The sequence below is a fragment of the Manis javanica genome, chromosome 14 (genome assembly GCF_040802235.1).
Source record: "Manis javanica isolate MJ-LG chromosome 14, MJ_LKY, whole genome shotgun sequence".
Lineage (NCBI taxonomy): Eukaryota > Metazoa > Chordata > Mammalia > Pholidota > Manidae > Manis > Manis javanica.
Genome location: NC_133169.1, coordinates 86,625,720 through 86,649,514, shown reverse-complemented (window position 1 = coordinate 86,649,514; position 23,795 = coordinate 86,625,720). Strand labels below are relative to the sequence as shown.

The window sequence follows — 23,795 nt, the reverse complement described above, 5'->3', positions numbered from 1 at the left end:
GTCCCTGCCCTGGACCTACTCCCACCCGTGTCTCTGGGGGCTGCTGCAGTGGGCATGAGCTGGCCAGGGCCAGGACACCTGGACTCATCTGGCCTCTGCTGCTCCCAGGCTGTGTGGCTCTGGACAGCTATATTCCATCCCTGAACCTCACTTTCCCATGTCTAGTGCAACTCGCTCAAAGGGCTGTCACAAAGCCACAGGTGGGCTCTGTCTGACAGAGGGCTTTGAGTGTCATGGACACAGGAGAGTGAGTCATTGTCATTATTCCTTTTAGCTACTTTTGCCTCTTGAAAGAGACCAGGACAGCACCCCCCACCCAGCAGCCAAGATGCACTATGCTCCCAGCATCCCTCTAAGGAAAGGAGAATCAGCAGCTTCCCTCCATTTCTCCTCCTCCACCCCACCCCCCCGCCCAAGGATGGGCGTCAGGAAGGCAAGGGCTGGAGGCTGGAGAGGGGCAAGGACCATAGTTCCCAGCCCACTCAGCCTCTGCCACACTGAGGCCTCTACCTGACCTTCTGCCTCCCCAGGCACAGGCAGGGCCTCCTGCTCTTCCTCAGCCTGAGTAAGGGGGGCTTCCAGGGAGGAGAAGAGGTTAGGGCCTTCCTTCCTGCCACCTGGAGGAAGACATCAGTTCCGGCCCAGAGAAGGTTTGGCTCAGAGAGCACCTGATACACCCAATTCTCCCTTCTTCCAAGTGGGAGATTGAGGTCCACGCTCTATAATTCCTGTCCCATTCTCTCCGGAATGCAGTCCTATCTGACTCTCATCATCTCATCCACACTCATTCACCGACACCACTCATTAGGGACACCAGCACAGCTGCTAAGTACAGATGTATAGGTTGGGCACTGCACAAGGGGTACACAAGCAGCGGAGAGGGAGCTGAAGTACAGCCTGCTGTCCTCTCTCCATGCTGTGTGCCAGGCATGAGGATACATCTGCCTGGGGAAGGGACACCTTATCCTCACACTGAGGTATCTCCCTTATGGGTGCCTGCAAGGCCAGGTCCACTGGAGGGGACACCTCTTCCCAATATTTGTACAAAGGGACTGGATACTCTGACTGTGGCCTGGTCCCCAGTGACCACTATAATGCCAAATCCAAAACTCAAATCTCAGGCCTCGCCTTTAACTCACCGGCAACATCTGATACAATTGGCTGTCTCCTCCCCCCGAAGTATTTTCTCCCCTTGATTTCCAGGACTCACACAGCCCTGGCTTTTCTCCTCTCCCCTTGGCTGTGCCTCCTCACCTTCCTCTGCCGGTTCCTCCCCAACCTCCAGAGGATGAGGCACCCACGCTTTCAGTCCTGTGTCATCTCTCTGCCTCTCCCGTGGTCATCCCACCTCGGCTTCAGAGCCCAGCTAAACCCTGAGATTCTCAGCGTGTGGTCCTCCAGCCCCGAACTTGGCCCCTGTGGCCGGAGCCTCAGACCCAAGTGCTGGCCTGAAGTCTCCGGTGGGACATCCAACTTACCCCAACCCGAACTGTCCTCCTCTTCCTCATCGCAGTAATGTCACCGCCACCCCTCCTTCAGCTCAGGCCATGAACCTGGAAGTCATCCTTGCCTCTCTTTCTCTCACATCCCACATCCAATCCCTCCACAAATCCTAAGGGATTTCCTTCCATAGTATGTCTCAGATCGGCCGCTTCTCTGCGGCTCCGCCACCACCGCCTGGCTCAGGCCACCGTCATCTCTCACCAGAATTCTTACTGTCGCCTCCTAACTGGCCCCCCTCCCAGCCCCACTGCTGGCATTCCCAGCACAGCAGCCAAAGGGATCCTGTTAGATGTAAGTCAGACCATGTCACCCCTCTGCTCAAAATCCTCAAATGGCTCCCATGTCACTAAGAGTTAAACCAAGTCTTTACAACACCTCAGAGTCCTACATAATCGGGCCCCGGCTACCTCTCTGACCTCATTCCTCTCCAGCCCCACTGGCCTCCTCAGTAATCCTCTTAATGTACCAGGCACACTCCCACCTCAGGGCCTTTGCATTTGCTATTCCCTCTGCCTGAAGCACTCTGCCCACAGGTGGCTCTGCATGCCTCACCCCTCACCCCCTTCAGCTTTCTGCCAGTCTCCCCTTTGCCAGCTTGCTTTTCCTCCATGATGCATAGCTGTATACTACATGCTGACTGCTTTTTCTAGTTATTGTCTGTCTGCCTACCACCACTACCATCTCTAGACCATAAAGTCCAGGAGGGCAGGAAATTTGTTCTTTCACTTCTGTATCCCCAAGGCCTAGAACATTGCCTGATGCATAGTAGGCAGTCAGTAAAGCACTCAAATAATGAATGCACCAACAGATAGAGAAAGATGACTGCAGATACTAAAAAGGGCTTTGAAAAACTGGGGTGTGACAGCACCTAGCTGAAAGGTTAGAACCTCCTTCAGGCGGATCCACAGAGGAGGCCTGTCTGAAGGGGTGCCCCAAGCTGGGCACACATCCCCTAGGCTCACACACCTCTGCCATCTTCCCCCACATCACATTGTGCCCCCACTGTCTAGACTGCTTGGTCCATGAGGACAAATACCCTATCCAGCTCCCCCTCAGCCCAGGGCCAGTATACAGTAGGTGCCCAAAAGGGGATAAAGCCAAAGAATAGATGAATGAGAGGTCATGAATGACTGCAGGCATGAGCTGTGGGACTCCGATAGGGCCTGGGCTAGGGACGCCATGCAGCAAGGATCTGGGCACCCACAGTAGCCTGGGATGTAATCCTTGGTGCCCCACGGTCTTGTCTGTACAACCCCCAACATTACCTATGACCCTGTGCTAACTGGGAAGGAGTGGGGGAAAGAAAGGCCACTCTCACTGGACAGCCCCTAGCGTGAGCACCTACTGTGTGCCTGTGTGCCAGGCCCTGGGGGAGGGGAGCGGGGGGAGGGGCAGACAGGGCCCAAAATCTCTCCCTCCACAGCTCACAGCCTATCAGGTGATTTCCCAGGGGAAATATCCCTGTGGGTGGAGCTTCCTGGAGCAGCTGCTTCTCTCTGGGCTTCACCCCGTTTATCACAAGATGAAATCAAAGTTTAGGTGTGGGTTTTACTAGCCTCCTGCCTACTACCTCCCTGGACTGTGACCTCCGGAAAGGAACTGTGTAGCTTCTCCTGCTGGATCCCCAGCATCTAGCAGAGCCCTAGAGCGTAGTAGGAGCTCAATAAATACCTGTTGAATAACTGGATGAAAGAATAAATGAGAGGTAGAATGTGAGCAGGACCCTGAAGATGGCAAGGGTTTGGACTTGCAGCCAAAAGCAGCAGGGAAGTGGGAAAGACCACAGCCTGGGCAAGCATGAGTCAGGGCCAGGTGCCCTGGAGGAAGGCAAGGCCATGGGCAGGAGGGGAGCTCTGAGAGCCGCCGGTCCCCTCCCTGCCCCCATCCAGCAGGGCGCTTCCAGCACTGGTCCAGGGCTGCGCACAAAGCCCCATGGGGAGGGCCAGGGACTCACAGTGCCTCGGGCCAGTAAGCTGTGGGCCCAGAGCCCAGGCAAAGCCTGGCCCAGAACTTTGTCTGAGGGCCTTTGTGGGCCTTTGGGATCCTGTCCAGGACAATGCCGGGAACTGGCCAGAGTGGTATGAAGTGGGCACAACCCTGATTCCTGAGGTACAGCTGGCCACCCAGGCCTGGTGATGGGGGGTTAGGGAGAAGATCCCCTTCTGTCCCCCAGATCCTTACCCTTAGGGAGATAACACCACTCCATCCCAGAAGTCAGATGGCTGGGATTAGAGTGGTGAGCAGAACCCACCCTGGTTACTGAGGCCCAGAGACGGTGGGGTTCAGCTGGAGGATGCACAGTTAGGGCCAAAGCTGACCCTCCCCTCCCCTCCCCTGCCCCTACGCGTTCCCCTCAGGAAGCCCAGGGGGAGATAGGAGAGCAAGCCTCTTCCAAAGTGCAAGGACACGGGACACACTGGCCCAGGGAAGCGCGGTAAGCCTGAAAGACTCCCAGGAGGGCGAGCTGAGGGCTGGGAGGGGAGCCATGCTAGGCCAGGCCCTGGAGGCTCTCTGCCTCCCTCTGCTGCCCACACTCAGAATTACCAGAGCGTTCCGCGTCACAGCGCTAAGCAGTCCCGGGTCCTCCGCACCGGGCAGCCCTGCTCTCTCCTAGAAAGGAAGCAAGCAGAGGACATGGGGGTCATCCCTCTGCCTCGGCACCAGGCCCAGCCGCAGTCTCCCTGTAACCGGCCCCTGTACTGGCATGTTCGCTCATTCTGGAGTCCTTTACCTGGTCCAACCTGAGTACGTCTTCAACTTGGCCCCGGCTGCCTCCGAAGGCCATGCTCTTGCACGATATGGATGGAAAACTGCAGCTCCACTGACTATTCCAGGGTGACGCAGGACCCCCTCTTCCTGGAACTGAGGGGAATGCAGGCACCTCTCCCCACCGCAGCAGGGAAGGCAGGGGGCTAACACGCCCGAGAGGCCGCCCCTCCCAGTTTTTTCCGAACCTTTCAGAAAGCTGTCTGTTCCGTGATGGACTCTTTTGGGGTCAGGGCGCCACCTTCTGGTTTCCGCAGAACTGCACCTGCGCTACCGGGCGCAATCGCAGTCCTGAGACCGCCGACAACAGCAGCTGATTTTTATTAAGTGTTATGTGAGCCAGGTTCATGCTAAGTTCTTGGCATTATCTCATTTCACACATTATCTCATTTCATACAGCAATCCTGTGAGGGGGACATCATTCATCCCATCTTCCCTATGAGGACACTGAAGCTAGGAAAGGTAAGTGACCTACCCAGAACACAGCTCTAGTAAGTGTGAAAACCCAGCCTCCACTCCCTGGTGTGTACTTTAACTGGGCTCTTCCCCTGAACTGGGGGGTGGGGAGTAGCAGGTCAGGAATGAGCTCCTGGGGGGCTCCCCCTATCGGGGAGATCTCCCCTTCCTACTTTCCACCCCAACCTTGAGTGCAGTCCATCTCAGCTTAGCCCGTAGCTGGTATAGCAGGACCCCTCAATCTCTTGCCCTACTGGTGACCATGTCCTCTGCCCTGACAGCTTGGGACTGCCCTAGGGCAGGGCCATGGGAAATGGCTCTCCCGTCCCCTTTACTCAACACTGCTCATTGACTGCCCTCCATATTGTCAGCCCCTCTCACTTGGGACTGCCCCTGGGGCCACCCACCCCACCCACCCCTCAGGCCCTACTCAGCCCCTACTCAGCCCCTTCCTCACTTCCCAGTTCAGGAGCTCAGGCAAGCACAGTGTAAATAGTTGCAAATGACAGAAACTGGCTTCAGTGAAAAGGGGTTCATGTAAATGAAAAGTCCAGGAGTAGATCCAGCTGCCGGCAGTGCTGAATCCAGGCTCCCAAATGTGGTCTTTCTCCACATCGATAGCCCAGTGTTCCTCGGGGTTGGCTTCATTTCCAGGCAGGCTCTTCCAAGAAAGTATCAGAATGGCTAAGGTAGCTCTGCGCTTATGTGTAGCTTTGGTGGAAGAAGCCTTCCCCATCCCAAGAATATAAGCAGAAGTCTCAGGATTCAGTCTCATGGCCCAGCAATGAAATACGTTCAGCCCTGAACTGATCGCCATGGCCTGAAGAGTTTCTGCCCACCTTGAAGTGAGGGGTGCTGTCAGCCCCCCAACCCCGCAATCCACATGGGCTAGTGGCAGGGGACTTGTCCCCCAGGAAAACAGGAGAGAGTTCCCGGGAGAAGGAGGGTGGCCGCCACCCAGCAAACAGCACTCATGACCACTGCCCTGGCCAGAAGCCCACCTTTTCCTGGCTCCAATGCAGTTTTAGATTGCAGACCCCTTCCCAGTTATCAGACTGTTTTCTTCTTTCATTCATTCACTCAACAAGTTTTCACTGAGATCCTACATGTACCAAACACTATTCTAGGTGAATCACGTCAGTAAACAAGAGATGAAAATCCTTGCCCTCCTGACTCACCTTCAGTGGGGCTGGGGAGGAGAAAAAAATAACCAACACATTAAGTAAAATGTACAATATAGACAGGGACAAATACTATGGAAAGAAAAAGGGCAGCATAAAGGGGGTCAGGAGTTGAACAGAGTGGGGGTAGGAGGCAGACAGGGTGGGGGCATTGTGACTTTTAGAATAACCTGGAAAACATTGTGCTAAGGGAAATAAGCCAGACACCAAAGGACAAAGGACAGTCGAGACCTACTGGTAGACACTTTGAAGAGGTGGATTTGAGCAAAGACAAGAAAGAGGTAAAGGAATTCATCACATAGATATCCGAGGGAGGAGATTTCCAAAGAACAAGAACAGCCAGTACAAAGGCCCTGAGGTGGAAGTGTGCCTAGCATGTCCCAGGAACAAGGGGAGTGTAGGAGGTGAGTCGGAGAGCAGTGGGGAATGGATGACACAGGGCCTTATGGGCCATGTAAGGGCTTTGGCTTCGTCTTTTGATGACATGAGGAGCCACCCACATTTCAGGGCAAAAGAACTGATCTGATTTGTCTTAATTTTTAAAGGAGCCCTCTGGCCATTGTCCTGGGGACAGATTGGTGGAATCCTGGAGCCCAGGTAGGAAGCTAGTGCAGAATTCCAGGGGAGAGCCAATGGGCCTCCAACCAAGGCTAGTGAGAAGCAGCCAGTTTCTGGATGTTTTGAAGGTAAAGCCAAGAAGATGAGTTGAGGGATTGGGGCTGGGGGTTTAAGAGAAAGAGAGAAGTCAGGAGTGAAGGAAAATTCAAGCACCTGAACAACAAGGGAGTTGCCAGGAACTAAGGTGGGGAGGTGGGGAAGAATGTGTTTGAGGAAGAAAAGCAGGTGCTCTGTTCTGCACAGTGGAGTCTGTGATATCAATTACCCACCCAAGCAGGAATGACAGATGGGCAGATGGACATGGGAGAAAGGTCGGGGCTAGAGATGTGCCTTCCAGAGCAGTGATGAGGCCCCCCAGGGGTGGGGCTGGGTGCACCAAGGACCAAGAAGCAGAGCCGGAGGGTCTGGGCATTGAGAGGTGTGGGAAGAGAAAGGGGAGTGTGGGTAAAATTGCAGTATTTCCAGAATCTCTCATCCTGCCTTAGTGCATCTCCATATCAATAGGCGTTTCCAAGGGGTGGAGAGCAGTAGCCGTCTCCATATTGATTATCTGGGGGAGCAGGGCTTATCTGGACCAGAGAGGTTGGGTGGGGTCCATTTTTGCAGCTGGGTGGGGAGAGACACGGGCAGGCATAAGTGGACAACTGCTTGTAAGCAATAAATGGGTTTCTCCCACTTTATTTCTCCCTCTGACTGATTTTGGTTTCAAAGGTAATTTGCCCTGGAAAAATATTTTCCCCCCAGAGTTACAGGGAGAAACAAGAAAGGACACCGAGGAGGTGAGGCCAGAGAGGCAGAGGAACGCTGGCACGTGCCGGTTCCTACAGGCCAGAGGAGAAAAGAGATGCACAGAGGCAAACGTCCTGGTGGGTCAAGTTGAGAGGAAGGCTAAAAACTGACCATCGGCTTTAGTGACGTGGAGGTCCCTGGGGACCCTGACCAGAGCCTTTTAGTGGGAAGGGTCGGAGAGAACCTGATTAGAAAGGGATTTTGAAAGAACCATTCACAAGCTTCGCAGCAGCTTGCCCACAATAGCCAAAAGGTGAGACAACCCCAGTGTCCATCGACAGGTAAGTGGATAAAAAACGTGTTCTCGACATACAATGGAATAGTATTTGGTGTTAAAAGGGAGTGGAATTTTGACACATGTTACAACATGATAAATCTGGAAAGCATTATGTTAAGTGAAATAAGCCAGACAGCAAAGGACAAATATATTGCATGTTTCCATTTACAAAAAATATCCAGAGCAGGTAAATTCATAGAAACTGAAAGTAAAATAAAGGTTACCTGAGGTTGGGGGAAAGGGAACTGAGAGTCACTGCCTAACGGGCACTGCTTCTGTTGGGATGGGTGAAAAAAAGTTGTAGAAATAAAGTGGCCTTTGAAAAAATAATCAACAAGAATTTGTCAGACTAGTACATGCTAGACTCTGGGCCAAGGCCTGGGGCTCTGAGGGGCCATAGGGTGCCCACCTGCGCTCAAACACATGCCATCCCAGCCCCACCTCTATTCCCTTTGTTCCTCATGCCCCTGGGCAGGGATCTGGAGACTGACTTGACATGCTGGTTGTGTGAGATCCCAGAGAGATATCTGGTGAATGCTGTTCATTCACCAAGGTGGTGAGACCAAGGTGGGGGGCCACGGCTGGTGGAGTAATCACCATCAAAGATTACTGACAAATTACAGAAGGCCGGTGCCAAAGGAGATTTTTAGAAGCCTGCCGCCAAGCTCTGTCCTTCATCCTGGACTTACCTGGCCCATAGGTTTTCTGTCTTTGTTTTTGAACCAATAATTTGGAATGAAGACCAAGAGTCATGCTCAACGTGTTCACAGAAAGTAGAAGATAGAGAAAAATGACATCAGAAGCCAAAAAGAGGCAACAGTTAGTGGTTAAGAGCACAATGTCTGTATCCAAACTGCCTGGGTTCTAGTCCCAACTTATTTACGGCTGGATCAACTTGAGCAAGTAACTTAACCTCTCCATGCTTCAATTTCCTCATCTCTAAAATGCAGTAATAATAGCTCCCTCGCAGCATTGTTCTGAAGTCTGAATGAGTTAGCTCAGCGTCTGGCACATGGTGAGTGTATGTGAATTTGCTACTCTCCTTATCAGGACTGACTGGAGGGTAAAGTCAAAATGAACGAAACGGAATTTAATGAGGACAGATGGAAAAGCTAACATTTCAGAGTCCAACGAAGTGATGGCACAAATTCAGGGTCAGAAGACTTGGCTGGGTGCCCACCCATTCATCTGTCCATGAGAAAGAACCCAAGGGTCCAGCTCATTGCCAGGGCCTCTGCAGCCAGCACTGTTATCACAACCTTCGGCAGTATCCACCAAGGCCTAACATCCAGCACCAAGGAGATGACAACCTCTTCAGGCTCAAACTCAGTGGTGGAGGTCATCCTTTGTTGGTGGGAGTATAAAATGGCAGGACCACTTTGTAAAAAGGCTGAGTAGTTTCTTATAAGACTAAACAATCACCTACCCTATGACCCAGCAATTCTACTTCCAGGTACTCACAAGAAATGAAAATATATGTCCACACAAAGACTTGCACAAGAATGTTCACAGCAGCCTTATTTACAATGGCCCCAAACTGGAAATAGTCCAGGTGTCCTTGAGGAGGTGAATGGGTTATGCACGCATACAGTGTTTTATACAGACTGTTAAGCATGCATACAATGGAATTCTACTCAGCAACAGAAAGGACCAAACAACTGCTGTATGCAATAACATAGAGGAATCTCCAAAACATTGTGCTGAATAAAATAAGCCAGACACACCAACAGGCACATGAAAAGATGCTCCATATCACTAATCATCCAGGAAATGCAAATAAAAACCACAATGAGACACACACCACCTCACACCAGTTAGGATGGCCAACATTCAAAAGACAAGAAACAACAAATGCTGGTGAGGATGAGGAGAAAGGGAAACCCTCCTACACTGCTGGGGTACTGCAAATCCGTGCAACCATTGTGGAAAGCAATATGGGGGTCCCTCAAAAAACTAAAAATAAAAATTCCATTTGACCCAGTCATTCCACTCCTAGGAATTTACCTGAAAAATACAAGATCCCTGATTTGAAAAGACATATGCACCCCATGTTTATCACAGCACTATTTACAATAGCCAGCCAGGATATGGAAGCAACCTAACTGTCCATCAGTAGATGAATAGATAAAGAAGATGTGGCGCATATACGCAATGGAATATTATTCAGCCATAAGAAGAAAACAAATCCTACCATTTGTGCCAACATGGATGGAGCTAAAGGGTATTATGCTCAGTGAAATAAGCCAGGCGGAGAAAGACAAATACCATATGATTTCCCTCATTTGTGGAGTATAACAATGAAGCAAAAACTGAAGGAACAAAATAGCAGCAGACTCAGAGACCAGTGGTTACCAGAGGGGAGGGGTTAGGCAGGGCAAGTGGGGAGGGAGAAGGGGATTAAGGGGCATTATAATTCACAATCACAATATAGTTAGGTCACGGGGAAGGCAGTACAGCAAGGAGAAGACAAGTGGTGACTTTATAGCATCTTATTACTGATGGACAGTGACTGCGTTGGGGTGGTGAGGACTTGATAAGATGGGTGAATCCGAAACAATGTTGTTCATGTGAAAACTTTATAAGATTGTATATAAATGATACTTTAATTTAAAAAAAGCCAGACACAAAAAGAGTAGATACTGTGTGATTTCATTTTATGAGGTTCTAGAATGGCCAAAACTAAGCTATTGTGGAAAGAAAACAGAACAGCGAGAGGAGGGGTTGACTGCGAAACTCTCTGAAGTGGTGAAAATTTCTGTATCTTGACAGGAGGTTGGGTGGACAAGTATCTGCTATTGTCAAAACTCAACCAATGATATACTGAAGATTTGTGCATTTCATTATATATAAGTATTGTTTCGAAAAGGCCAAGAACCATACACAAATACTGAATTCTATAATTGGTGATATGCATGTTTGGAGGGTGAAGCGTACCAGTGCATGCAACTTACTCTGAAATACGGCCAACAACGAGGATGGATGGAGGAGGGGTACATAGACAACAATAAAGCAAAGGTAGTATTTTGCTTTATAATAATATATAGAATATTATAGAATACATAATGTATATGTACATTATATAATGTATATTATATAATATAATAATGTCAATTGTACAGTCTGAGTGTTGGTTATATAAAATTTGTCACTGTAAAATTTGCTCCACTGGTTTATATGTTTCAAATTTTAATAATGAAATATTGGGGAAAGAAGACAACTGATGTTTGAGGTGTGGGAAACTAGGCACGTTCACACCGCTGTCACTCAGTAGGCAGTGCCACCTTTTGGGAAGCAATTTGTCAATACGTATCAAAAGCCTAACAAACATCCCTGCTCTTCAACCCAGCAGTTCCACAGCTAGGAATTCATCTTAAGGAACTGAAGATAGGTGTGCACAAAGATGTAGCTACAAGGGTGTTCACTACAACATTGATTATAATAACAAAAAGCTGTAAACAACTTGCATGTCCTAAAATTGGGCATTGGTTACAGAAATGGTATCTTTATCCACCAGAGTATTATACACAATTAAAATGGTGCATCACAAATATTTGCTGCACTGAGAAGACATCCTCTCTACCTATATAGCTTCTGGGGTTACCCTTCCCAGTCCCCATCCCTGGAGTTCTTGGGGGGCTTTCATTTCTCCTTATCACAGGCTGGCTTTGTTTCCCTATTTCCAGGAAATTCTCCATTTTCCATCTGCCCCTTACCTCCTGGCCCATTTCCCCCCTGCATTATCCCTTGGGACCTGCCCCTCTTACCCCTTCATGCCTCCGGTATCACCAGTTGGCCCCAGAACTCGGCTGGTGCTTAGGACAGGCCAGGGGCAAGGGGCACACTCGTGGTGTCACTGTATCCTGGGGCCCTTCCTCGGGGCTCAGGACGGCAGCCTTCACTCCGCATTCTAAAGGGGCCTCTGCCACTGGAACCTGGGTTTGGCCCGCTCCCATGACACCTGCCCCAGGCTCCGGGAGAAGGAAGGTGATGGAGGGCAAGAGCAAATGGTTGTTGGGAGCTCGTAGGGAAGGCAGGCTCTGGAAAAACTTCCCCAGGTCTCTAACATGGCCCTCGCCACAAAGGGAGCTCTGAGGCCATTCTGACATGGGTGGCAGAGTGAGTGGTGAGGGAGGACTTTCTGGAGGAGGAGGCTAGATCACTGTCCCTCTGGCCCCTCAATCTCCAACCTGTGGATATATATCTTACTATATCCCTTATCTGGGGCCCTCCAGCCCTTTCCAGATAAAAATGAACCGAATCTGCTTTGCTCCATGATCCTGGATGATTCTGGCCCTCTGTTCCATGGTCTCAGCTGAAGCCATGTTTCTTCTCCAAGGAGAGGCAAACGAGCGTTTACGCGGAGGATGGAGGGTGGGGTGTGGAACGCCATCGGTGGGCTTTCTTTAGGGGGACCCTGCTTGTACCCCGATTCACTGCGCTTGGGCCTGACACTCAGAGGACATCCGGCGGGGTGGCAGGGGCCCCAGGGGCTCGGCCAGGTTCCCTAGATGTCCCTCCCCGCCCTCAGCCTGGGGAGAAGGTCCGAAAGGAGGCCCGTGTTGTTGCCATGGTGACATGCTGATGGAACTCACCCCAAGGTCTCTGAACCCTCCCTCCCAGGTGCCTCAGGGAGGGGTCTCAGGTCCAGGGCCTCCCTCTCCAGGCCGCCTGGCCCGGCCCAGGCAGGAGGGTGCTCTCATGAGGCTGGAGTGCTAGGGGCCAGGAAGGCCAGGAGACGGAAGGACAACGCGGCATTCCGCTGTGGATGAACTAATTCAGGGTGGCGCAGTGGTTAGAGCCCAGGCTGCAAGGTCAGCCACGCCTGGTGCTGAGCAACCTTGGGCAGGTGGCTCTACTTCTCTGGGCCTGTGAGGATGAATGAGACGCCAGTGGGATGGCGATGAGCTCATGACCCCATTTTATTCTCATACGCACACAGCTACTTGGAGGCGGAAACAAAGAGCAGAGCCCCGCAGAGGTGCGCCCCCATACCTGCCGGCTCCTTGTCCACCCCAGCCTTCCTCTCGCACCCCTTCCCCGCCCCCTCTCCTCCCTGGCGCTTGTCCCCCTGTCCCCTCTCCCCTCCTCATCTGGACTCGGCGTCCTCGGCTGCCCCCGTGCGGTCCTTCTCGGTACTGCAGCAGCCGGCCCTTCTCACAGGGCCCTTGGTCCCCGCGTCCTTTGCTGCCTAGCAAACTTGGGCGTGGAGTCACCTCCTGGTCTCAGGCGGGCAAGCCCTTCTCCAAACCTTCAAAAACTGGTCGTCATTCTCGGAGGCCGGCCTCAAACCGTAGTCATGGCTCCAGATCCTTTTGGCTGGTTCCAGGCCAGAGGTAGAAACCCGGGAAGCAATACTGCACCCTCCCAGCTGGGACAGCCATTTGTTGGCAGGAATGAGGCAAGGCCCCACGTTATTGAGAGTGAAGATCACGTAATGATCTGGGGCTTCTGGGGATGTCCAGACGCACACACACAACACGTAAGTGTTCACATACCTCAGGCCTCCAAGTGTGCACCCGCACGCAGGCACACGCCCACAAGCACCACGCGCCCATGCATGCACACTGGCCCTGTGCCCACCAACAGCGACATCATAGTATGATGATTCCTCAAAAAATTAAAAATAGAACTACCACATTATCCAACAATTCCATTTCTGGGTATATATGCAAAAAAATTGAAAGTAGGATCTCAAAGAGTCATTCACATACCCAGATTCACAGCAGCATTATTCAGAATAGCCAGGAGGTGGAAGGAACCCAAACACCCGTTAATGGATGAATGGATAAATAAACTGTCTATACATACAGTGGAATATTATTCAGTCTTAAAAAGGAAGGGAATTCTGACACACGCTACAAGGATGAAACTTGAGGACATTATGCTGAGTGAAATAAGCCAGTCACAGATCAGATAATACTGTATGATTTTATTTATATGAAATATTTAGTAGTTGAATTCTTGGAAGCAGAAAGTAAAATGGTGAATGCCAGAGGCTGGAGTCGGGGTGGGTGAAAGGAATAGGGAGTTAGAGCTTCAGTTTTGCAAAATGAAGAGTTCTAGAGATGGATGGTGGTGATGGTTGCACAATAATGTGAATGTGAATTTAGTACCACTGAACTGTACACTTAAAAATGGCTAAGAAACTGATTTTTATGTTATGTGTATCTTACCACAGTTAAAAATAATAAATAAAAAAATACGTGTCAAAACATTTGTTTGCTTGTTCAATCCTTCCTCACTCATTAAACTGCAAACTTCATAAGATCAGGGCTCTGTGTGGTGTACCTACTATGTACTGCCAATCACTGAGGACATGGGCAACAAAACAAACAAGGTGCCCACCCACCTGAAGCTCTCAGCCTGAGGAGAGGGGAGAAAGACATTGAACAAACAAGGAAGCAAAGTTATCACCTATGGAGAAAATTAGAACAGTGAAATGTAAGAGTGACTTCACCAGGGAGACAGCAGCTGGGGTAGTCAGGCACACCATCCCAGAGGGGGTGACATTTATGCTGAGACCCAAGAAACAATAGTCAGTCATCAAGCATCTGGGATGCCAAAGCTGCAGACAGAGGGAGCAGCAAGTGCAAAGGCCCTGTGGTGAGCAGAAGCCTGGTTTGCTAGAGGAACAGCAGAGTGTGGAAAGAGAGAAGCAGGGAAGAAAGGAAAGGAGGAGAACCAGGGAGGGGGAAAGTAAATGGGATGGTGGGCATTCATGGTGGCAGAGGAGGGAGGCCCCACCAACTCACCTACCTCCTCTTCCACAGCAGATGAGTTTCTGTGAATGGCAACCTCTAAGTGCCCAGCTCTGCACTAAATGCTTTTTGTGGATTAGCTCACAGACTGTTCATAACAGTCCTTCAGGCAGGTACAATCATGATCCCTTGGTATAAAGGAGGAAATAGGGTCAGAGAGTGTGGGCCAGTTGGTAGGTCTGGGACTTGAGCCAAGGCAAAGAGTGGGGAAGGGAGTCCTAACTCCCCAGGGTGCCTGCTCCTTTCACCCACCTCAGGGACCCAGTCCGAGGAGGCTCTTTCCTCCCACCTAGCTGCCCTCCCACCTCACTCTCTTTGCCTCAAGACGGCCAGGTCCCTGGCTGATCGCTGCCAAGTTGTTTCCATTCCTCTCTTCACTGCCCCCCAAAAGTAAGCCAAGGAGAGAGGCCACACCTGCTCCCTCACCCAGCGGGAACAGATACCAGGAGAGGAGACAGGAAGTCCACTCCCTCACAACAGCCTGTTTCTGAGGCGGGTCTGCAGGCCCTGCCTCTGGGGAGTCCCACCTTAAAGGGAGGGAACCAGGAAATCCATGGGGCTTGCAGGCTGGGTGGCAGCCTGGTAAGTCACTGCAGGTGCCCTCTGAGGCCAGGAACAGCTTTATCTTCTGGCCAGAGGGCTGGCTTCCCCTAGATGTCCCAAACCCTGGACTGTGGTGCACCAGAAGGGGGCTGGACCCCACAGAGGGTGCAGGTCTTCTATCAGCTGGCAGTATGTTATAGTTCCATTTCCTGCTGCACTCCTAGGCTCAGGGAATCAAGAGCCTCCACCACCACCCTGGCTGCACCAGAGAGGGAAGGCCCCGGGGCAGAACAGCCCCCTCCCTGACCTCACAGCTCCCCCCAAAAAAAATAAACACAGGGGGGGCTTCCACCCTGCCATGGTTACATGGCAGGACCCAGCACCAAATAAAAATGCAGAGCCCCTTACCCAAAACCAAGGGAAAAGTATGCAGTCAAATAAAGAACTAAATATATATAAAGCTTTCTCCTTTCCTATGTGGTCTATTTCTTGACTTCTCAAGACGTTTTTCTGTTTGCTACTTAATGTCATTCTAAGTAAAGACAAATTAAAATTTTAAGTGACTAGCATGAATTTTACCATTTGCCCTTATGTTGTACAGTGCTAGCTTTCAATACAAATGTAAGGGCTTTTCATGTGTCTGCAGAATCACTGAAGTTACACAATTTGTATTTCGCAGCTTGTGCGTGCTCGTGTATTTCATTCTTACATAAACAGTGGAAACACTGCACAAACTAACCAACTGTCTTTGTTTCACTTGATTCCCGCACAGTCCCCGACACTCTCCACCTTCAGCTGAGTAAGGAGGGGCCGACGGGAAAAGGGACTGTGGGTCGCTCTGTCTTTCCCTGTCCTGTGTCTTCATGGTCAGAGTCAGATGCTGGCTTATCCAGAGAAATAATAGTCAGGTATGGGAGGAGCCTTGGCAAAGAAAGAGGGTGGGAAAACCTGAGGAGTTGGGGGGCTGTGATACTCCAGCCTGGCTGCTCCCCATGGAGGAGCCATAAGAGACAAGGGTATGGACATGGCAGGTCACATCATGGAGGCCCTGAGTGTGCTCTTTATTGGGTTTTAGTCCACTCTGGCCTTGCTACCTCTGCCTAGAACCTTCTGTGGCTCCCCAGTACCCCCAGGATAGCATCCACAGCCCTACCCCCAGCACCAGCGCCCTGCCTCCCTCCTACTGCTGTTGATCGCCACACATTCTGCTGCCTCCACAGCCCTACTCCCCCTCAACTCTGGGCCGCAAACAGCCCTTCTCTCCACTTGGAACCCTCTTCCCCACCAGGTCCCTTCTTCTGGCTAATGCATACTCATCTTTTGTGTCCTAACAGGATTATCACCTCCTCTGAGAAGCCTTCCCTCACTTCCCAGGCTGGGTCGGATGCCCCCCTGGACTGTTACAGGCTCTGTGCTCCCCCTATCCCTGCCTGGCGACTCCTCCTCCTCCCTCACCACAGACAGGCCCTGCAAGGACAGGGACTGGCTCCTGTTCAGGTTAACAGCCCCACACCGCAACGCATAGTAGGTGCCCAACAGTGGTTGTTGAATGAATGCATGGGTTCACAGGCATGGGCGCCCTGGCCTCTGAGCTACCTGTTGCCTCACAGATGGGGCAGCCAGGCCAGGGAGGAGGGGCTGACAGACATGACCTGCCTGCTGGTCCAGGCCCAGATGGTAACTTTATGTTCCTGACCTCATTTTTTACTCCCATCCAGCCCAGGAAGGTGGTGTTCTTGTACCTGTTACACAGATGAGGGTGGGACTTGTTCTCTTTCCTTGCCCTCCACCACACACTCATCCAAGCCCTAGCCAGGGTGACCAGACCAACAGCCTCTCGGCCAGGCCAATCCAGATGTCCTCTTTTCCTGGCCAGTCCCAGAGAGAACTCACTCCCAGCCGAGGCTTGTCCCATCCTTCCTCCCTCCCCCACCTTCCTCCCCCTCCCCACTTCCTTCCTTCCTGCTCTGGAGAGTCCCTCTGCAGGAAAGGCCCCATGTTCCAGGGCAAGGCCCCAGGCCCAGCTGCCCAGGCCAGGACACATGCTTCCTCCATCAGCTAGCTCCCCCTGCCCTCCTGGAGGGCCGGAAATCTGATGCAGGCCTAGGGAACATGGGAGTACTGCACATAGGACAGCCCAAGGTCATCTGCTCCCTCCCTCTGCCTCCAGGCCCAGCGCAAGCAGAGAGCATTGGAGCTCATCCCAGAGGCCTGCAGTCGGGCACCAGGCCTGGTAGGGGCTTTGTCACTCTGCTGGGAGCTGGTCAGGACCGAGAGCCTCTTCAGGAAGGGCCAGACCCGTTGTCACCTAGCATAATGTCTTCTTGCATCTCATGTGCTGAGGTACTTTACACAGGGCCTAGCACAAAGTGGGCCCTCAGCTAACAGTGCTTGGGGTCATTATTGTTCTCCCTAACATCGCCATCAGATTTAACCCTATCACAACTATCCTGTAGAGTTTTTATGCTCAAGCTATAAATGAGGAAACTGAGGCTTAGACAAAGGAAGCGACTAGTCCAAGCTCCTCCAGCAAGTATCAGAACTGAGCTCAGGCACAAACCAGTCCAGTGTTCTTCGCCACTTCACTGTTCTGCTGCCCACCCACCCACTCTCGGTGGTCCTGGAATAATTCTTCACCTGCTGGGTGCCTCAGTTTCCCCATTAATGCACTGAGAAGTATGGAGGAGGCATCTCTGAGGACCCATATCTAAGGGAACTCACTCACTAATGCATTGAGCAGAGGCTTGCTGAGTGCCGTCCTGATGCCAGACCAGAGATGGGCACAAAATCACAGATCAAATCTGATGGTCTTAAAGGTCCAGGGCACCCAAATCCAGAACAGACTGCGGGGAGTCTGACCTGATCCCTCCCACTGCAGCTCCATTTATTTCCCCATTAACACAGAGGAGAAGAACCCTGGCATTGTGGGAGGGGGAGAGGGTGCCCCCCACCCCTCCAGGACCGCTGAAGATTGGGAAACAGGTCCCCGCAGGTGGGCGGAGGACTGAGCACTGGCAGGTAAGCAGAGAGTAATGGGGTTATTCAGGAGTTGGTAGACGGGTGGGCATCCCATTGCTAAGGATTTAGGGCCAGGCAGGAGCTGCCAGGCCTAGAATGGAGATGCCTTACCCTCCCACCACCCTTCTAGAGGCAGCACATCCGAATAAAAGCTCCTATGGCTGAATCCTTGAGTTTAAATTCATTTCTTGGCAGACTCGGAGCTGCTCACCACCACCACCACCACCACCACCACCGTTCTGCACCCACAGTCCCTCCACAGGGGCCCTCAATCCCGAGCTCCATAGCCAATGTTCTTCCTTAATCCCAGGCTTCAGTCTGTCTTGCCCCAGAGAGGGGACTGGATCTGAGACAACCCCAACGCTCCTCCTGCCACCCCCCGCGTGCCAGCTCCAGGGCGGACCCAATAAACTAAGACGCTGCGACAGAGGGAAGGAACGCACCGCCGGTCCCCGAGCGACAGCCCAGGGCGCTGCGCTGGGCTGTCGCCACCAGAGGGCGCGCGCCCCCCTCAGAGCCGGAGCCACGACGGAAGCGGTGGCAGCGCTTCTGGGCTAACAGAGGATGAGGAGTGCGGGTGACCGGTCACTCCCGGCGGGACTCCCCCGAAATGCAGCCCCACATTGGGCACGGGCTCACCTAAGTAAGACAGGGGGCTCAGATAAAGCCCCTGGACCTCCACCCGGGCCGCGCCCCGCGCTTTGGTCTTCTGTTGCTCCCTCGCGCGCCCCCTCCTGGCCATGCCGTCTCGCGGAAGTCCGGCTGGGCGGTGGGCAGGGATGCGTAGTGGGAATACACTGGGCAGAACAAGGTTGTGCTAGTGCACTTGGTGAGCCGGAGTACTGGGAACAACACTGTGCGGGGTACCGGGTGGATAAGAGGAGGGCACGAATGGCCACTAGGCAGTTACTGGGGGCAGTGAGTCGTCCCTGGGGGATATTGAGGGGCACCACGCCTGAACCAGATGGTTACTGGCTGGTCGTGGAGGGAAGGGGAGAGTGTTGAAAATATGAAAATACTGAGTAAGATTAGGGGCATAATGGATAACAACTGGAGACACCGGGTGGGTACTTGGAAGTATTGGGAGGCACTGGTAAGATATTAGGTAAGTACCAGAGGCACTGGATGGGAACTCGGGGGGCGAGGTGGGGTCACCGAGCACCGTGGGCAGCACTGAGTGTGTTTCCAAGATGTGGCGTGACTGAAAGGGTAAAGGGGCACTGGGACAGCTCTTGGCAGGTACTCGGGCATGGCGTGACTCGTGAGAGTACAGACGCTGGGTGGGCGCTGGGAGCGACTGGGCTTGTCCTCATAGCCTAGACCAGGGCGTCAGTGCACCCCGCTCAGCAGCCCCTCAGGCCTGGATCACGGTGCATTTTCATGGCCAGAACTTAGGTGAGAGATGTTCTCGGCCAGTGAGGGTCTCCTAACCTGATCCAGACCCGTTCTTGATTTTCTAGTCAGAAGTGGGAAGAAGCGCTGCACATGGGCAGAGCTAAGAGCCCCTATATTGTCTACCTTCCCCAGATGGAGAGAGAAAGACACGTCAGCCCCTCATCCCTAGAAAACAAGGAGCCCCCTCCTCAGCCCCTCTCACCAGGCTCCGGCCTCCTGGCCCGGCTTGCTGGCTGCTGGGCCTGGAGGGGCTGCCAGGCTCGGCCTCCTGCCCACAGCAGGGCGCCGGGGGAGGGCGGCGCGCTGCTCGAGATGCCGCGTTGCCATGGAGACGCTGCCGCATCCTGACTGCTCCTGGCAACGGGGTCCCGCAGCCAGGCAGGCGCTGGGCGGGGACCCCAGGGAGCGGGCGCGCCAGGCTGTCCACGGCGCCGCCAGACCCCCGGGACACGGATACGGCTCCCCCACCCACAGACACCCCTCACTCACGTTCCCACCGCACACACGTGTACATGGGCACCCCAGCTGCAGCAGCCTAAGCAGAACAGCAGCCCAAGCCAGCCCTGCAGCCCCCACTCATTAATTCAGCAAACATTTGCCGACCGTCTCAGTGCCAGGCGCGAGATGGCCACTGCGGCTGCAGCGACAAGTCACACGGGGACGCAGCACCACACACACACACACACACACACACACACACACACCCATCTCATCGCCCACAGAGGAGGCAGACACAGAAACAGTGAGATCAAGGCTGTGACCCCAACAACAGCTCCCCATTGACTATGTGTTAGCCCTCCCCCTCCAGGGTCTCACATAAACTGCAGCACCCTTGGAAAACACTGTGAGAACTCCTTTTTACAGATGGGGAAGCTGAGGCACAGGAGAGCTCATTTATTCAGCCAGACTGCATAGTATGACACAGAGCTGGCCTTCTAACGTGGGTCTTAACAACCTCCCCATCCTACCCCTGCCAGAAGTGTTTCCAGAACATAGATGATGGAGGACCGAACTCATCCGGGGAGATGGCATGGAGAACTTCAGGCTGGGGCTTCGCGCGTGGGAGAAAATGCAGATCTGCCAGGCAGAGCAAGGTGGGGCATCCTTGACCAAAACGACAGCCCATGCAAAGACCTGGAGAATTTACAATGGCAGGCTGGGTGTGGAGGAGAGCAAGGGCTGAAAATGTGGCTGGAGAGATGCTTGGAGGCAGACCCAGCAGGCTAAGTATGCAAGCCAAGGGACCAGGACTCCATCCCTAGTGGAATAGGGAGGTGGGAGCAAGCGCTGACCACAGGGAGGGAGGGTGGCCCAGAGAGCCGTGAAGCTGGGCCTGGGAGACTAGAGAACAGGCATGGTCATCGTCCCAGTGTGGAGCGAGTGATCCGGCCCTGGCAGTGGGTTCCACAGAAGAAGCAAAACACATCCTTCTTGCCTCCCCAAGCAAGGATTCTTCTGCCTGAGCCAGGAACCCAGGAAATGATGCCAGTGCTAGAGGCATGAGAAGGGGGTCCCTAGGGAGAGCAACAAATGGGGACACGCTTCAGAGCGACATGAGGAAAGGCCAGGGCTAGACCCCTAGAAGGACTTCCAAGAAGAATGGGTTTGAGCTTCTGAGAGGGGCCAGGACTCCTTGAAAAAAGAAAAGAGCCCCTCACACATCTGGGCATGGAGTAGGCAAGCTGGCCCTCCCAGAGCCCTCCTGCCGCTGTTGTTCCTGCTGGCCCCTGTCCAGCAGACTGTGTCCCAGGCACCCCTCTGAGGAGGCCCAGCATCCAGCCTTAACCACCCCCTCCAAGGTTAGCCTAATTTTTTCCCTTCCATGGATTCAGGTCATTGCTCCCTGTCCTCTCTCTGAGGCGCCACAGAATGTGACTAATTCCCTCCCTTCATTTATGGGCCCTGTTACCTGGGAGGTATTTATAGTGCCCCAGCCTCCCTCCCCAGCAACTCCACCGCTCTCCCCCCAGGCTGTCTCCCCCCTACGTGGCCAACCTTGGCCTCCCCTCTCCTCTGCTGCTGCTCTGCCACCTCCCCACTGTTTGTCCCCCACTCAGGGGAAGAGAGGCAGGCGGGGGCAGGGGACGGAGGAAGCCCCAACCTAGCCGCCTCCCCAAGTGGAGCACTCCCCAAGGGGAATGCTTCTTCCCTCAACACCCCAAAAATGCCACTGAGGGGCCTGTCCAGGGGAGTGTGACAAGTGGCTGACCCCTCTGCGATCTCGCCATGCAGCCTGATACTTGTACTAAAAATAGGTACAACTGAGCGTGGAGTGCTTACTGTGGGCTCGGTTTTATTACTACCTCCAGTTTGCCGAGATGGAAACTGAGGCTCAGAAAGGCCAAATGACCCCCCACCACGTCTGTATAGCTGGGACGGGGTGCTCCTGCACAGCCACCTTCCAGAGCCTTGCCTGGTGTGTGAGGATACTGGCCCAAAAAGGTAGGCTGGGTCGGGGGGACTGCAGGCTGGCTAGCGGGTGCCTGACCAAACACATGGCCAAAGCCAGCAGTGTCCCAGCAGTCACGGCCACAGATGAGCTGCCCAGGGGCTGCCAGGGAACAGCATCAGATAGAGGCCACTGGGCCACAGGACACTGCCTGTCCCACACACATCCCCTCCTCCAGGCAGGGATCACTGAGGGGCTGGGCTTCAAGGGCACAGATCTGGGCAAAGACAGAGAAGAAGGGGAGCCTGTGCCCACCCTGGATGAGGGAGGAAGCCACAGCAGAGGGGAAGGAAGTTAGAACCCACAGAGACTTACACAGGAATGGAGAGTCGGGACAGGGGCCAGCAGCCCTTTCACATCCCTGGTCTCACAACTGCCCCAGGCCCCTTTTCACAGCTGGCAGGGCTGAACCCCGAAAGGTAAAGGGACAGTCTCAGCTTTCTTCAGATCCTCTGACCAGAAATTCTGCAATACTGATGAAGTGGCTTTGTCTAGATTTCTGGGAGACAGAGGGAATAGAGAAGGAAGCTGAGTTCAAATCCTAACTAACCGTGTATTCCCAAGCTTGATGACATAGAGCAAGTGATTTTGCCTCTTGGGGACTTGGTTTCCCCATCTGTAAAATGGGCTGACATCACGTGCAGTCATGACTACTCAGAGCCATGAAACAGGCAGAGTTCTGAGCACAGGGCCTGGCATGTGGTGGGAGCTCCAAACGCTGGCGGATAATACTGTGATTTGTGTTTTTCCCCCTGCTGCTTTCTTCTCTCTCAGATCCAAGCAAAGGGGCCGCATGTCTTCCCTGAGACTGGGGCATCCTGAGGACAAACGCTATGTTTCACCGTCAGCCTACCATTGACCATCCTTGGGACCAGGAGATCCCGGGCAGGCTGCAGTCAAGAGCGAACACTCCCTGTGGTCACCTCTTCATTATCACCAGTGTATCATTCTCTGTGGGTGTGACCCATCCGCACACAACCAGCTAGGCCTCCTGCCCTTGTTTGAGGAAGCCGTTCCCCTCACATTGCCACAAAGGCAACACTGCAGTCCCTACATGAGCCTCATCCGGGGGGCCACGCTGGGTCCAATCGCCCCCACTGTGCCCCTTCTCAGCACCACCCACCACCGTGGCAGGCCAGGAGCTGGCCTGACAAAGAAAGACACTGAGTCATTCTGATTTCCGCTTCAGGGAGCCAGAGCCGGTGGCAACAGCTCAGCCAGGCCTCTAAGGGAGCTGCCAGGGGCAGTGCCAGGTCCCTGCGACTCTCCTGGCAGCCCAGTTCAGGGGCTGAGCATGGTGGTTACAGGAGCCAGATTTGGGAGGGGGCTGCAGGTGGGAGATGCATGGCTGTAGGGGCTGTGCCCTGACACTACAGGAAGGGGCAGTGGGTGGCATGTATGAGCACCCTTGTGGATCTGGCACTGGGCCAGGTCTCCACACCCTGGGAGAGGGGATCTCCACCCAGTTTACAGGTAAAGGGCACAGTCACACAGCACCTACTAGATGGAGGCAGGCAATGCCTGCTCAGATGCCCACAACCCTGATCCTCATACCCTGAGTAGACGGCCAGGCCCAGGGCTTGGGTAAGGGGATGGAAGCTGCCATAAGCCCCGTCCATGCTGGCAGATGGAGGGTGGGACCAGGCATCATGGAGACTGGGGACAAAGGTCAGGGAGCAGAGCGGTGAAAGGGAGGCACTCTGAGCCAGGTCTTCAGCAGGGCAGTGCACTGGGGTACAGCCTAGGACTGAACCTCACGGGCCTTAGTCTTCGGTCTGGCTCACCCCAAGCTTGCTGGCCTCATCCAAGGCCTGGCCTCTCAGAGCCTCAGTTTCCCCAGTCACACTATCACAGCTCTGAGCTCCAGCATTCTCCCTAGCAGTTCAGAGTCAGGCCTCCCCTGGCATACTGACAGGGTCAAAGCTGTGGGGCCAAAGAGGGGTCTGTGCCCAAGTGGCTAGCCCCTCCCCACCCATGGGCACACAGGGTCCTCGTGGAAGAAACACGGTGTATACAAATAATTAAACAGAAGAATTGGAGTG

General features: G+C 53.4%; 1 protein-coding gene across 1 annotated transcript in view; it reads right to left on the bottom strand.

Annotated features, from left to right (window-relative positions):
• The window catches only part of PSD2 (pleckstrin and Sec7 domain containing 2), a 50,790-nt gene extending 46,322 nt beyond the window's left edge, over positions 1–4,468 (bottom strand). The window contains exons 1-2 of the mRNA XM_037016345.2: positions 4,235–4,468; positions 4,048–4,113 (exon numbers count right to left, since the gene is read on the bottom strand). The gene's annotated coding sequence lies outside the window, so the exon portion shown is untranslated. The remainder of the gene's footprint in view (positions 1–4,047; positions 4,114–4,234) is intronic.
• Between the last annotated feature and the right edge of the window lie 19,327 nt (positions 4,469–23,795).